The following is a 12,158-nucleotide window of genomic DNA, read 5'->3' as shown; positions in this document are numbered from 1 at the left end:
AATGGGGTTTCTTTGGTCCAGTAGGTCTGGGGATAATGGCTTAAGCCAGCACTTCTCAAATTCCCTGTGGTGAAGAGCTTTTTTTTTTTTTTTTCATTTCCAGTTTGTGTTAAACTGATTTCTTATAACATAGAATGAAAACAAAATTATCATATAAATGAAGATTTAAAAGACTAGTTTTGCCAAGTATTTCTTCTTGAGATCAGAAAACATTAAATTACTCTGTTAAATTTCCTGAAGTTGCCAGGTATTGTGGCTCAGCTACTCTGGAGGCAGAGACAAGAGTGGTGAGTTCAAGGCCAGCCCTACAAAGTTAGGGAAACCCTGTCTCAAAACAAAATATAAACAAAAGGACTGGTTGCATAACTTAGAAGCTTGCTTGGAAAATGTGAGGCCCTGGGTTCAGTCCCTAGTACTGCAAAATGCTTGCTCAGTTAATTTTACAGCTTTTCTCATTATAAACCAATAAGAAAATTTAAACATTCCACTGTGTTCACAGAAAACACTAAGTTTAAACAACATGTTAATGGTTCATTACTGGAGTTCTTCTCAGATATTAATATGCTAATGGACACTGTAAGTCTATAAGATGTAGATACCATATGTAACATTTAAGGATTTTAATATGCTAATAGACATTGTAAGTCTAAGAGGTAACATTCAAGACATTTCCTCAATCAATAAAGAGAGCAGAACCTCTGACTTTGGTTGATTAGTTTTACTAGCATATTCTGAGATGTGTTCCGTGGAACATATTTTGAGAAACCCTTTTTTGTTTTGTTAAACTCTAATTCTCTGAGACCTGCAGCACCATGCATGTCATATAAGTTAACCTTTGCTTCCTGACACAAAAGAGAGAAAGAAAGAGAGAGAGAGAGAAGAAGAAGAAGGAGGAGGAGGAACAAGAAGAGGAGGAAGAGGAGGGAGAGGGATGGAAGGAAGAAAGGGAGGGAGATAAGGAACGGAGGCAGGGAGATAAGGAAGGGAGGGAGGGAGATAAGGAATGAAGGAAGGAAGGGAGGGAGGGAGGGAGGGAAGAAGCCCTAGAATTAATCTTTCATAATAAGCAGGCACTTAAGAGTTTATGTAATTGATAAAGAGAAAAGTAGTTGGAGAGATAAAAACTCTCTGAAAGTTGCTTTGTCATAAACTGATTCCCCTTCACAAGTGCTTCTTTTTAAACTTCTGAACAGTAGTTGCCAGATATCCAGGTGAGGCAGGCTAGGAGTTAGGGATAGTTTAGGACTTTTAAAAAATACCTACAGCACTCCTTGACCCATCCCTTCTGAGCCCAAGCGCTCTATTCCAACTGTAAATCCTTTGTTAGGTTAAATTAGAGGCTTGGATTTAGGGTACCTGAGAATTAGCATAGATGCATGCATAAGTCCGCCCACACCACCCACCAAGGCTATTGGAGGTTTTCTCCCCACCTCCAACTTAAGGATGATATAAAAATGATCTAAAATAAAATTCTCTCCGTTTTCCTGTATGGGGCACCTCCATACTACCTGGCAGAGACCCCACAGGTAATCCCCTTCCCCATTTCCTATAATAAAACTCTTATTGCCCTCACTACAGTCACATGTTCTGCTTGAATTCTTCCTCGCCACAGTGCAAGAACCAAAACCTTCTCATCAGAATCATCAGCAACTTCAACAAAGGCACTTAGTGTTTACCACAGAACCTACCAGCATATCATGCCTATGTTCTCCTGAAAGGGGCTGCCCTACCAGTATCAGGAATGTGGAAGCCCAGAGACTAATTCCTAGGCTCTGAAGTTCACAGAAATGTAGAAGCAGCTGCATGCCAGCCTCCAGTCTGCTTTATACTTTCCTCCCACAGTGTGGGTGTCTTTACCATCCCTGCTTCTGACTTTGCTACAAGTGAGCTGGAGGTGGCAGTGCTGAGATCACCACAAAACAGGCACTGGGTTGTCAGAGGCACACAGGTGGAGGTGGGAACATGAAAGGTTTCTCATAGGAAGTGTTTAAGGACCCAGAGATCTGGAGTTCCTTGGATTGTCAATTGGTGCAGGGCACCAGGCCCCAGTGCCTGAGCCAGAGGCCTTGGGCTGATAGTTCTGGGTTCCAACATAGCCTCAACATTCAATCTCCTCTGATAAGTGGCCCTCTCTAGACCACAATTCTTTCTCTATGAAATAAAACCAGATGACTGCAACAGCTGTTTCTAGAATATAATTTTGTAATACTAAATAAAGAAATAATGCCTAGGGCAAATATAATAATTATATATGTATCTAAACTACATAAACTGGCAGGCCTATTTTATACCTGATTAATTAAATGAATAATTCACGATTGAATTAATGGATTTCAGGCAAATGTACAAGTGGTTCCATCAAGAATCATCTTTATGGATCTTTAAGATGGTGACTAAGACAGAGCTGCAGACCTCGTGAGCTCCTGAACCAGGGGGACCCTGTGGAGACATGGGAGACACATTTGGCTGAGGTAAAACACCAGAGAGAGCCAAAAATATGGTACTCTAAACCCTTAGATCATGAAAGGCTTCTCCATGCCATGATCTAATAAAAGGACAGCCGGCCTGCCAAATCTCCACCCCATAGCCCTCCAGAGCCACAGCTCTGCTCCACTGGGCCCTCTGCCCCATGGGCTGCACCAGGCCACAGCTCCATGCTGGATCCATGCACCACCACCACCAGGATCCCAACCCCTCAGGCTGTGCTAGGCCCTAGCCCTGCACCAGATCCATGCCCCACTGGGTCCCATCCCTTGGCCCCCCAGACCTCAGGCTCTACTGGGCCCCAGCTCTGCATGGGATGACTGGAGCCATGTCCCACCAGAATCCCCACCCCTTGGGGCCAGATACCAGCTTGGCGTGAGACAATGACATACCCCAGTCTGCCGGGATCCCTGCCCCTCAGGTGAAGCCAGGCCCCAGCTCTACAGGCTTTCCAATAATTGCTCCACCAGCTCCCACTCAGGCTGCCACTAGAGGGCTCCAAACGTGCCTAAGAGACACACAGACAGGACTGGATGATAAAGGAGAAACAGAACAACTAAGACTGCCTGCAATTCTACTGTTCCAGAACTGGTGATTTTTTTTTTCCTTTTCTTTCCTCCCTTCTTTAAGGGTTTGGCTGCCTGGTTTGCTATTTGATTACTCACCATGTCTCCCATTTTTTTTCTCCTTCTTTAAGGATGTGGCTGCCTGGTTTGCTGTTTGATCACCCACCATCTCTCCCATTTTTTTCTTTCTTTTTTCCCCTCTTCTCTCTTCCTTTTATCTATCCTTCTCTTTTTCTTTTTTATCATTCTCTCTTGGTTTTGTTAGTATTAATATTGCAACACAGCTAATACTAAATTACACATACTCCAGGGACAGAAACAGTACCTAGTGGAAATATGGGAAGAAGAAAAAGGGATAGAAACCATTCTCCCCCCCAAAAAAGTACTTCAGGATTTAGAAGAAAATGGATGCCTAGATCCAGACTCCAACAAAGCAAAAGTAAACTATACCAAGGAGCCCACAAGAACACCCTGAAAGAAAAAATCTATAAGTAATTAATAAGAATTTCATAGACATGTTACTAGACATGGTCAACCAAAACATACAGGAGGCATTCAAGAAATTCGAAGACAATAAAAACAAGGAATATGAGAAAACCCAGAAACAAATAAATGAAATCATACAAGCCCTAAATAAACACCACACTGAAACTGAGATCACCATAAACAAAGAGATAAATGAATTAAGGACAAAAATTGACAATATTAAAGAGGAAGTAACCCACGATATGGAAAACCTCAGAAAAAATAATGAAACAGAAATACAAAACAAAATGGAAGGCCATTCCAGCAGAATAGAACAAACAGAAGGCAGAACCTCAGAACTTGAAGATGAAATGGCAATTAAAGGAAAAACAGAAGAACTATTAGTTAAACAACACAAGATCAGTGAAAAGAAAATGCAAGAAGATTCCAAGATGGTGGCTAGAGGGAGGAAGTAGAAAGCGTGCCTCCTAAAGTGAAATCTTGTAGAGATGCTGGAGACACACCTTGCAGGCAAGGCCACCGAGAAGAGGCAAAACTTTGACCCCTCCACACCTCCAGCCTGCGCAGAGCATCTCCACTTCACGTTAAATGGAGAAACCAGGAGGGACCATGGGCTGCCAGATGGCCGCACCCAGATGGCTTGGGAAGACATGGAGAAGGTGAGCTAAGCAGTATGTAGTACTCCCACAGACAACCCTGGGCCTAATCAGCATAGCCTCCGGACAGACCGACCCCCACCCGGGGAAAAAAGAGAAACTGAGTAATAAGCAATAAGAACAATAAAGACATGTAGCAAAGAGGGTGGGGCACCCTGAGCTGAAGGGGGAGGGAGGGGAATCCCTCCTGGAACTGTAAATAAACAAGCCGGGCCTGGCCGGAAAGGGCAGGAGTGGCAGCACATGCCCAGCAACCAGGAGCAGGAAAGCTTGTGAGAGTGGCAGAGGGAGGAAAACTCCACAGGAGGGGGGCAAGACCTACTTCCCATGTGAGCTGTAAATAAACACACTGGCCAGCAGGAGCAGCAGCACATGCCCACCAATCAGAAGTGGGAAAGCTTGTAAAAGTGGTGGTGGGAGGAAAACTCCACAGGAGAGGGGGGAAGACCCACTTCCCATGTGAACTGTAAACAACACGCAGGCCTGAGAAACCAGGTGCTGTGTCACCTCCCCCAGTGTGCTTGGAAAGGGGAAAGCCTGTAGCAGTGGCTCGCACACAGGACTCTGAGTAAACAAAGCCTGTGGGGCCAGGTGAATGTTAAGCTCACCCCAGAGATCTGTATAAATAACGGTGCCAGCAACAGCAGACTGACAGCAGCAGGCAAGCAAGCCCTAGCCACAGATAGCCATTCACAGAACTGTCTCCAGAATCCTTTTTTTCTCTCTCCCTACCTTTGAGGAGAAAACAACCAAAGTACACTTGCATGCTGAAAAACTGAGTGAAATTGTATTGCATTTGAACTTGGGACAGTTTGTGGAGGGGTTTTGTTTTGTTTTGTGCAGTTTTGTTCTATTTTATGTTTCCCCTTTGATGAGACAACTACAGAACAACATCTGAGGCACCATCTCCAGCATTGGAAGCTGAGGGACAAACATCAAGATTATTAAGACTGAAACTTCATTGCATTTGAACATGGAGGTTGTTTTTTTGTTTTTGTTTTTGTTTTATTTTATTTTTTTAATATATTTTTTCTTTCATTTACTTATTTTTTATTTTTATTATCTTTATTCTTTTTATTTTTTATTTTCAATCCACTCTCTGTCTCTCTAATGCCTTTTCAGCTTATGGTTGATCAGGACATTGATCTCCCTGTTTATATCTTTGAAAATTTTTTTGTTTGTTTCTTTGTTTTGTTTTTTTTCTACTTGATTATTTGTTTTTCCCTTTTCCTTTAACTTCTTTGCTTTCCATCCCCTCTCACCCTTCCATTCTAAATATCACTAGTGCTATTATTACAAGCCAGAAAATACTTAATTCCACACAGTACAGGGACAATAACAACAGCAAGGGCAATGACAGGAAGACAGAAAAAACAGGGAAACCAGTTTCCCCACAGCAAAAAATTAGTACAGGAACCACAGGAAAATGAAGGAAACAGATATTTAGATCCAGACTCCAACTAAATGAGGATAAACCATGCCAAAGAACCCAATGAAGCCCACAAGAATAATTTAAAAGAAGACATACTACAGGTACTCAATGACAATTTTACAGAGATGATACTGGATAGGGTCAACCAAAATGTACAGGAGACACTCAAGAAATTCCAAGACAACAAAAATAGAGAATTTGACAAAGCAAAAGAAGAAATAAAGGAAACAAAAGAAGCACTGTATAAACACCAAAGTGAAAGAGAGAACACAATTAATAAACAGATAAATGAACTCAGGACAAAAATAGACAACATTAAAGAGGAAACAACCCAGGATATGGAAAACTTCAGAAAAAAGAACAAAACAGAACTGCAAAACAAAACGGAAGGCCAATCCAGCAGAATAGAACAAACAGAAGACAGAATCTCAGAATTTGAAGATGAAATATTAATTAAAGGAAAAACCAAAGAACTATTAATTAAACAACACAAGACCTGTGAAAAGAAAATGCAAGAACTCACCGACTCCATCAAAAGACCAAACTTGAGAATCATGGTCATCGAAGAAGTAGAGGAGAAGCAAGTGAAGAGAATGTGTAATATATTCAACAAAATAATAATAAAAAATTTCCCAAATCTAGAGAAAGATATTCCAATACAGATGCAAGAGGCCTCCAGGACACCAAACAGACCAGATCAAAATAGAACTACTCCACAACATATCATCATTAAAACAACAAGTTCAGAAACTAAGGAAAGAATATTGAAGGCTGTAAGAGAGAAAAAACAAGTAACATACAAAGGTAAACCCATCAAAATCACAGCAGACTTCTCAACAGAAACATTAAAAGCAAGAGGAGCTTTTAATGAGATCTTCCAGGAACTGAATGAAAATAACTTCAACCCTAGGATACTCTACCAAGCAAAACTATCATTCAAAATAGATGGAGCAATAAAAGTCTTCCATGATAAGCAGAAACTAAAACAATATGTGATCACAAAGCTGCCACTACAAAAGATTCTTCAAGGGATTCTGCACACAGAAAGTGAAACCCAACTTAACCGTGAAAATACAGGCAGCACCAAACCACAGGGAAAGAAAAAGCAAGACAGTAGAGAGTAACCTCAACTTAGGTACACACAATCAAACCTTCAAACAACTAAGACAACTAAATGACAGGAATCACCACATACCTATCAGTACCAATGCTTAATGTTAACGGACTTAATTCACCCATCAAAAGGCACTGCTTGACAAAATGGATTAAAAAGGAAGATCCAACAATTTGTTGCTTACAGGAGACCCATCTCACTGGCAGAAATAAGCATAGGCTTAGGATGAAAGGCTGGAAGACGATTTACCAAGCCAATGGCCCCCCAAAACAGGCAGGAGTAGCAATACTTATCTCTGACAAAGTAGACTTCAAACCTACATTGATCAAATGAGATAAAGAAGGACATTCCATATTAATAAAAGGGGAAATAGACCAAAAGGAAATAATAATTATCAACCTGTATGCACCCAATGTCAACGCACCCGATTTCATCAAACATACCCTGAAAGACCTAAAAGCATATATAAACACCAACGCAGTGGTTGTGGGAGACTTTAACACCCCATTATCATCAATAGATAGGTCATCCAAACAAAAAATCAATAAAGAAATCCAAGATCTAAAATATGCAATAGATCAAATGGACCTAGTTGATGTCTACAGAACATTTCATCCAACTTCTACACAATATACATTCTTCTCAGCAGCCCATGGAACCTTCTCCAAAATAGATCATATCCTAGGGCACAAAACAAGCCTCAGCAAATATAAGAAAATAGAAATTATACCGTGCATACTATCTGATCACAAGGCAGTAAAAGTAGAACTCAACAACAAAAGTAAAGACAAAAAACATGCAAACAGCTGGAAACTAAATAACTCACTACTTAATGAACAATGGATCATCGATGTAATAAAAGAGGAAATTAAAATGAAAACACAACCTACCGGAACCTATGGGACACAGCTAAGGCAGTCCTGAGAGGAAAGTTTATAGCCATGAGTGCATATATTAAAAAGACTGAAAGATCCCAAATCAATGACCTAATGATACATCTCAAACTCCTAGAAAAACAAGAACAAGCAAATCCCAAAACAAATAGAAGGAGAGAAATAATAAAAATAAGACTGTCTTTGAAAATATGTTTTACATCCACTGGCAAGACCTCCCCCTGCCAAAACTGTACAAAGATACAAGTGATCAAAAAGTAATGAAAGGAACAAGTTCAAGCAAAAGTAAAAGTAGTTGAAGGACAACAGGTGGATGGGGGTGAGAGTCTGTATTTCATACAATGTGTATTAACAACACTGGCTTTGAAAATGTGTTACTTCATGCATTTTCCCACAGTTGCACTTCTGGATGTATTGAATAGGTGCTTACCAACATGTATTCCATGGAACACTGCTGTTCACATTGAAGGAGTTCTGTGTTCATATAAGTCTGGATTCAGAGCATATGACAGCAAATTATGGGTATTCCAGTAAGTCACAAGGTGTATTAGCTTAAAAATTGTTTGAAGGCTTGCAGGAAAGTTATCTGTTTAATTTTATTTAAGCAAAATTTCTCAAAATTTAATTGATGATGGGGCTTTTTTCTGACTATCAAAAGTAAATTGCCATAAATTAGAACTTATTATGAACCAGACATTTTGCAAGAATTATTTCCTTTCATCCAAGCCTTAAAAACTATACACCTAATTTCATCACTATCCCTAAATAACTATTGCAGATAAATATTTAAAAGTATAAAAGATAAATATTTCATCACATCTTAAGCTTATCTCCTTACACATTTCATTCTCTGCTATCTGTGACATCTTAGTATTTTAATTATATTTCCTTGTACAATATAAATTGCATAAACAGTATCCAACACAACATGATTGACAGCATCTACCCAAAAACTGCTTTCCTTCATGAAATGTCCAGGGGTTAATTTACAGGATGATGTGTAAGTAAATAATTTTTCTGTGTTTTCCACATTGTATTTAAATGCAGTTCTCATCTTAATGTGATAAGTAAAAATAACCAAAGTCCTTGAGGAAATAAAAGAAAAGCATAGTCTAATGTCTTTGTGCTTTGAGCTGCACAGTAATAATTAGAGCAGTATAATATTCTGTGTGGCCAACAGCCTCCTGAGCATCCAGACAGTTTCCATCACATCTCAGGAAACCTTCACCTCCATATAGGTGTGGAAAAGGCTGCACAGCTGCTTTCCTTCCTTCCTTCCTTTCTTTTTTTTCTTTCTGCTGGTATTAGGGCTTGAACTCAGGGCCTCGCACTTGCTAGGTGCTCTATCACTTGAACTATGCCTCCATCCTTTTTTATACTGGTTATTTTGGAGATAGTGTTATCAGCCAGTGCAGTCTCTCTGATCAGAGATTTCCAATTCTTTGTGTCCCACATAGAAGCATCCAGGGCAGGACACATGGCTATAAATGGAGTTTATTAAAAGTTAGGAGGGGAATTACAAAAGGGCGTGGTGGGACCAGGTGGAAGCTGGAAGCAGACAGTCTTTCTCTTTTCCAGGTGCTTTTAAGACTTATGGTGACCTATGGGAAGGGAAGAACCAAGTGATTCTCAACCAATAATTGATGACAGAGGAGGGGAATGAGTGGTCCCTGGGCCAGGTGAGGGTGGTTTGAATTGTCTCTGAGTCAGGGTGTGAATAACCTACACATATTTGCAGTTGAAAAGAAGGCTCAGAGAAAGAGAAAATGTTCAACCTGAAATACAATACCAAGTCATATATGTTCTATGAGATGCAGACTTATTCTAATTCTAGCCTACCTTTTTAGGGTCATGCTTTTTGCATAGGCCAGCCTGGACCACAATTCTCCTATTTTATCCTTCCCAACATAGCTAGGATTGTGAGAGGTACTCAAACTGCTTTTGCTGAAAAACATGGACTCCTTACTCAGTTCCAACTCTCTAACTCAGTAGAAACACATGGCTTCTCTTCATTTTGTATCTATCTTTTCTCTAGCCATTCTCTTTGCAATCACTTTGGATTCCAGGAAAGACAGATGATAACATCTTTGTGATAAGAAACTGAAACTACCCCCAACAGTAGGGCTGGACTCCAGATAACATAAACCTCTCCCAGAAAAAGGACTGAGATAATGACCAACCAGACCACATCTGTGACTGGCACTGTTTAACTATGCATGCTGTTTGTCCCCTACCCCCAGTTCTAGTTCTTTTGTCTATTTAAACCTATAGCTTATGTCTGTACCCCGAAGATGGCTGAAGATGGGCTGAGTGCTTACCTTGCCTCTTCCTACAGAATGTCCCAAGCCATCTAGTAAATCTTTCTCTGCTTACAACATGCCTCTTTATGTATAGGGGTGAGTGGCCAAACCTGGCATTGTGGCTGGAAGGCAGGGAGGGAGACGGGAGATAATGAGAGACAATGAGGGAGATAATGAGAGGTAATGAGTGCAACAGTGAAACAACAACAAAAAAGCTGATTTGAGGAATGTCAAGTAGCACCTGGAGCGAGAGCAGAGAAGGGTCACCTTGCCCCAGAGGTTAAAATAGCCAATGAAATAATATGTGACCATGTATGGGACAAGCTATAACCCCCCCATTTCTGTAACCTGCTCTAAATGGTATATAAGGAAAGCCCCCTTTGTTCTTGGGGCTCAGCCTTTGGGCTCAAGTCCGCTGAGTCACTGCTGACTTGCTTAATAAACTTGCTTCCTGAAAACTTTGGTGCCCTATGAGCCATCTGCAACAGAATGGGGTCTAAAACCCAGGTTTTAGGACGACAGGTGTGTACCATTATGCCCAGATGGGATCTTATGAACACCCCCCCATACACACACACACACCCAGGGGGATGACCTAGAACCACGATTCTTCTTATCTTGGCCTCCCAAGTAGCTAAGATTATAGGCATGAGCCACCACTCCTGGCTCTTTTTTAATGTTAAGTCAGCTGATACAATGAGGATCTTTTTAAAGTGTTTGCTCATGCGTGAACATGCTTCTGCATACCCAGTAGCTCCAGGAATTCAAACACAACTTGGCACTGGAATGTGGATGATTCTTAATAGGAGCAATGATTTGGATACAGCTGACAACTCTAAATCTGGTTTTTCAGGACAGGCTGTTGGCCAGCATTCAAGCCTAGCTTGGCAGAGCCTGCTTCAGTCCCTGCTCTGGCTTCACACCCTTTGGATGGGCCTTGGAAATGCCTGAGCTATTGATAAAGAAACCCAGTGGAATGATCTGAAGGCAAGTTCCCTCCTCCGGCCAGGCCCTGGTTTCACAGATGTGTTAGTGTGGTATGCTGTAACCTTGGGATAGTGTGATAAGTTGTAACCTTGTGCTAGTATGATATATTGTAACCTCCCAGCAAGAGGCTAACTGCCACATCTGCTTTTGTCCTTCCTGCTTGCTTGCTTCTGCATTCTGATGCATAAAACCCCTGCAGCCCTGAGCTACAGGGCCAGTGCCATTTTTGGAGATATCCAGGTGCTGGCTCACTGGTGTAATAGATCTTCCTTTCCTCCAACCACCTGGGTTTGAGTCTTGTTCTTGCTGGTCTGACATTCTTCCCCCAATATTTCTGGAGGCCCTAGCGAGATCAGACCACCAAGCCCCATTGGGTAATGGGTCCCTGCTCCCTGGCTCTGCAGCCTGCAGTGGCCCCTGGGACCAAAAGTGTGCACCCAGTCATTTGGGGTCTCCTTCCAGATGACTGAAGGAGGCTGCAGAACCATGGACTGGACCCTTGGACTGGTGGAGTGAAATGGCGATCTGTGGTGGACATCCAGACCAGGTAGGAAGCTGTGGGGTAGTCAGTGTAAGAAGCCAGCATGAACTGATCCTCCACAGTGGACCAGCCAAACCATGAAGAGTATCCAAAATGACACATCCCTTCCTCTGTGACTGATGTGATTCCGGTCAACTGGGACTAGAGCAGGCCAGGGTTTTAGGGGAAAATAAATAAGAACTGATTGTTTTAAACTCTGAGTGAATGGTGTGTGAGTGAGCATCTTGACTTGCTTGTGTTTTAAGCTTGAATTTGTGGCTCCATGGCTGGGCACCTCTAAGGTCCCCTAAAGGCTATAGAGTCTGAGTGGGCTCAATCTGCAACTTCACGGTGATTGGCATATGGTCTATGGTGGGATCAGACTAGCATCCAATTGTAAGTCACCCTGTCGGGCTGAACCCCCTATGGCCACGCCACACCCAACCCCATCGCCTGGGGTTGCAGCCAGATGAGCACCTGTGTGGCCTCTCACTGAGAGGCACCCCTGTCCTTTGTCTGTTCTGCAACACTGATAATCACCAGATACATATAAAATAGGTTCCTCTGGGTCAAAGTGCCCGATGGTATTCCAGTCCATGCCTGCTAACTTTAGGGATGGCTTCTCAGGTGACTATGGAGTCTGGATGAAGCTGGCAAACATCTGAATCTTTTGTGAGGTAGAATGGCCCACCTTCAATATAGGATGGCCCACAGAGGGCA

The 12,158-nt window shown here is 41.8% G+C and overlaps 1 long non-coding RNA gene across 1 annotated transcript; it reads right to left on the bottom strand.

Annotated features, from left to right (window-relative positions):
* Positions 1 to 2,908: 2,908 nt before the first annotated feature.
* Positions 2,909 to 9,974, bottom strand: LOC141417519 (uncharacterized). Its single transcript, XR_012442150.1, has 3 exons — positions 9,950 to 9,974; positions 8,062 to 8,121; positions 2,909 to 2,992 (listed from the first exon to the last, which is right to left on the bottom strand). It is a non-coding gene; the product is annotated as an uncharacterized lncRNA (long non-coding RNA).
* Positions 9,975 to 12,158: the final 2,184 nt, after the last annotated feature.

The sequence above is a fragment of the Castor canadensis genome, chromosome 2, assembly GCF_047511655.1.
Source record: "Castor canadensis chromosome 2, mCasCan1.hap1v2, whole genome shotgun sequence".
Classification (NCBI taxonomy): domain Eukaryota; kingdom Metazoa; phylum Chordata; class Mammalia; order Rodentia; family Castoridae; genus Castor; species Castor canadensis.
This window is presented reverse-complemented; position numbering and strand designations above follow the sequence as displayed.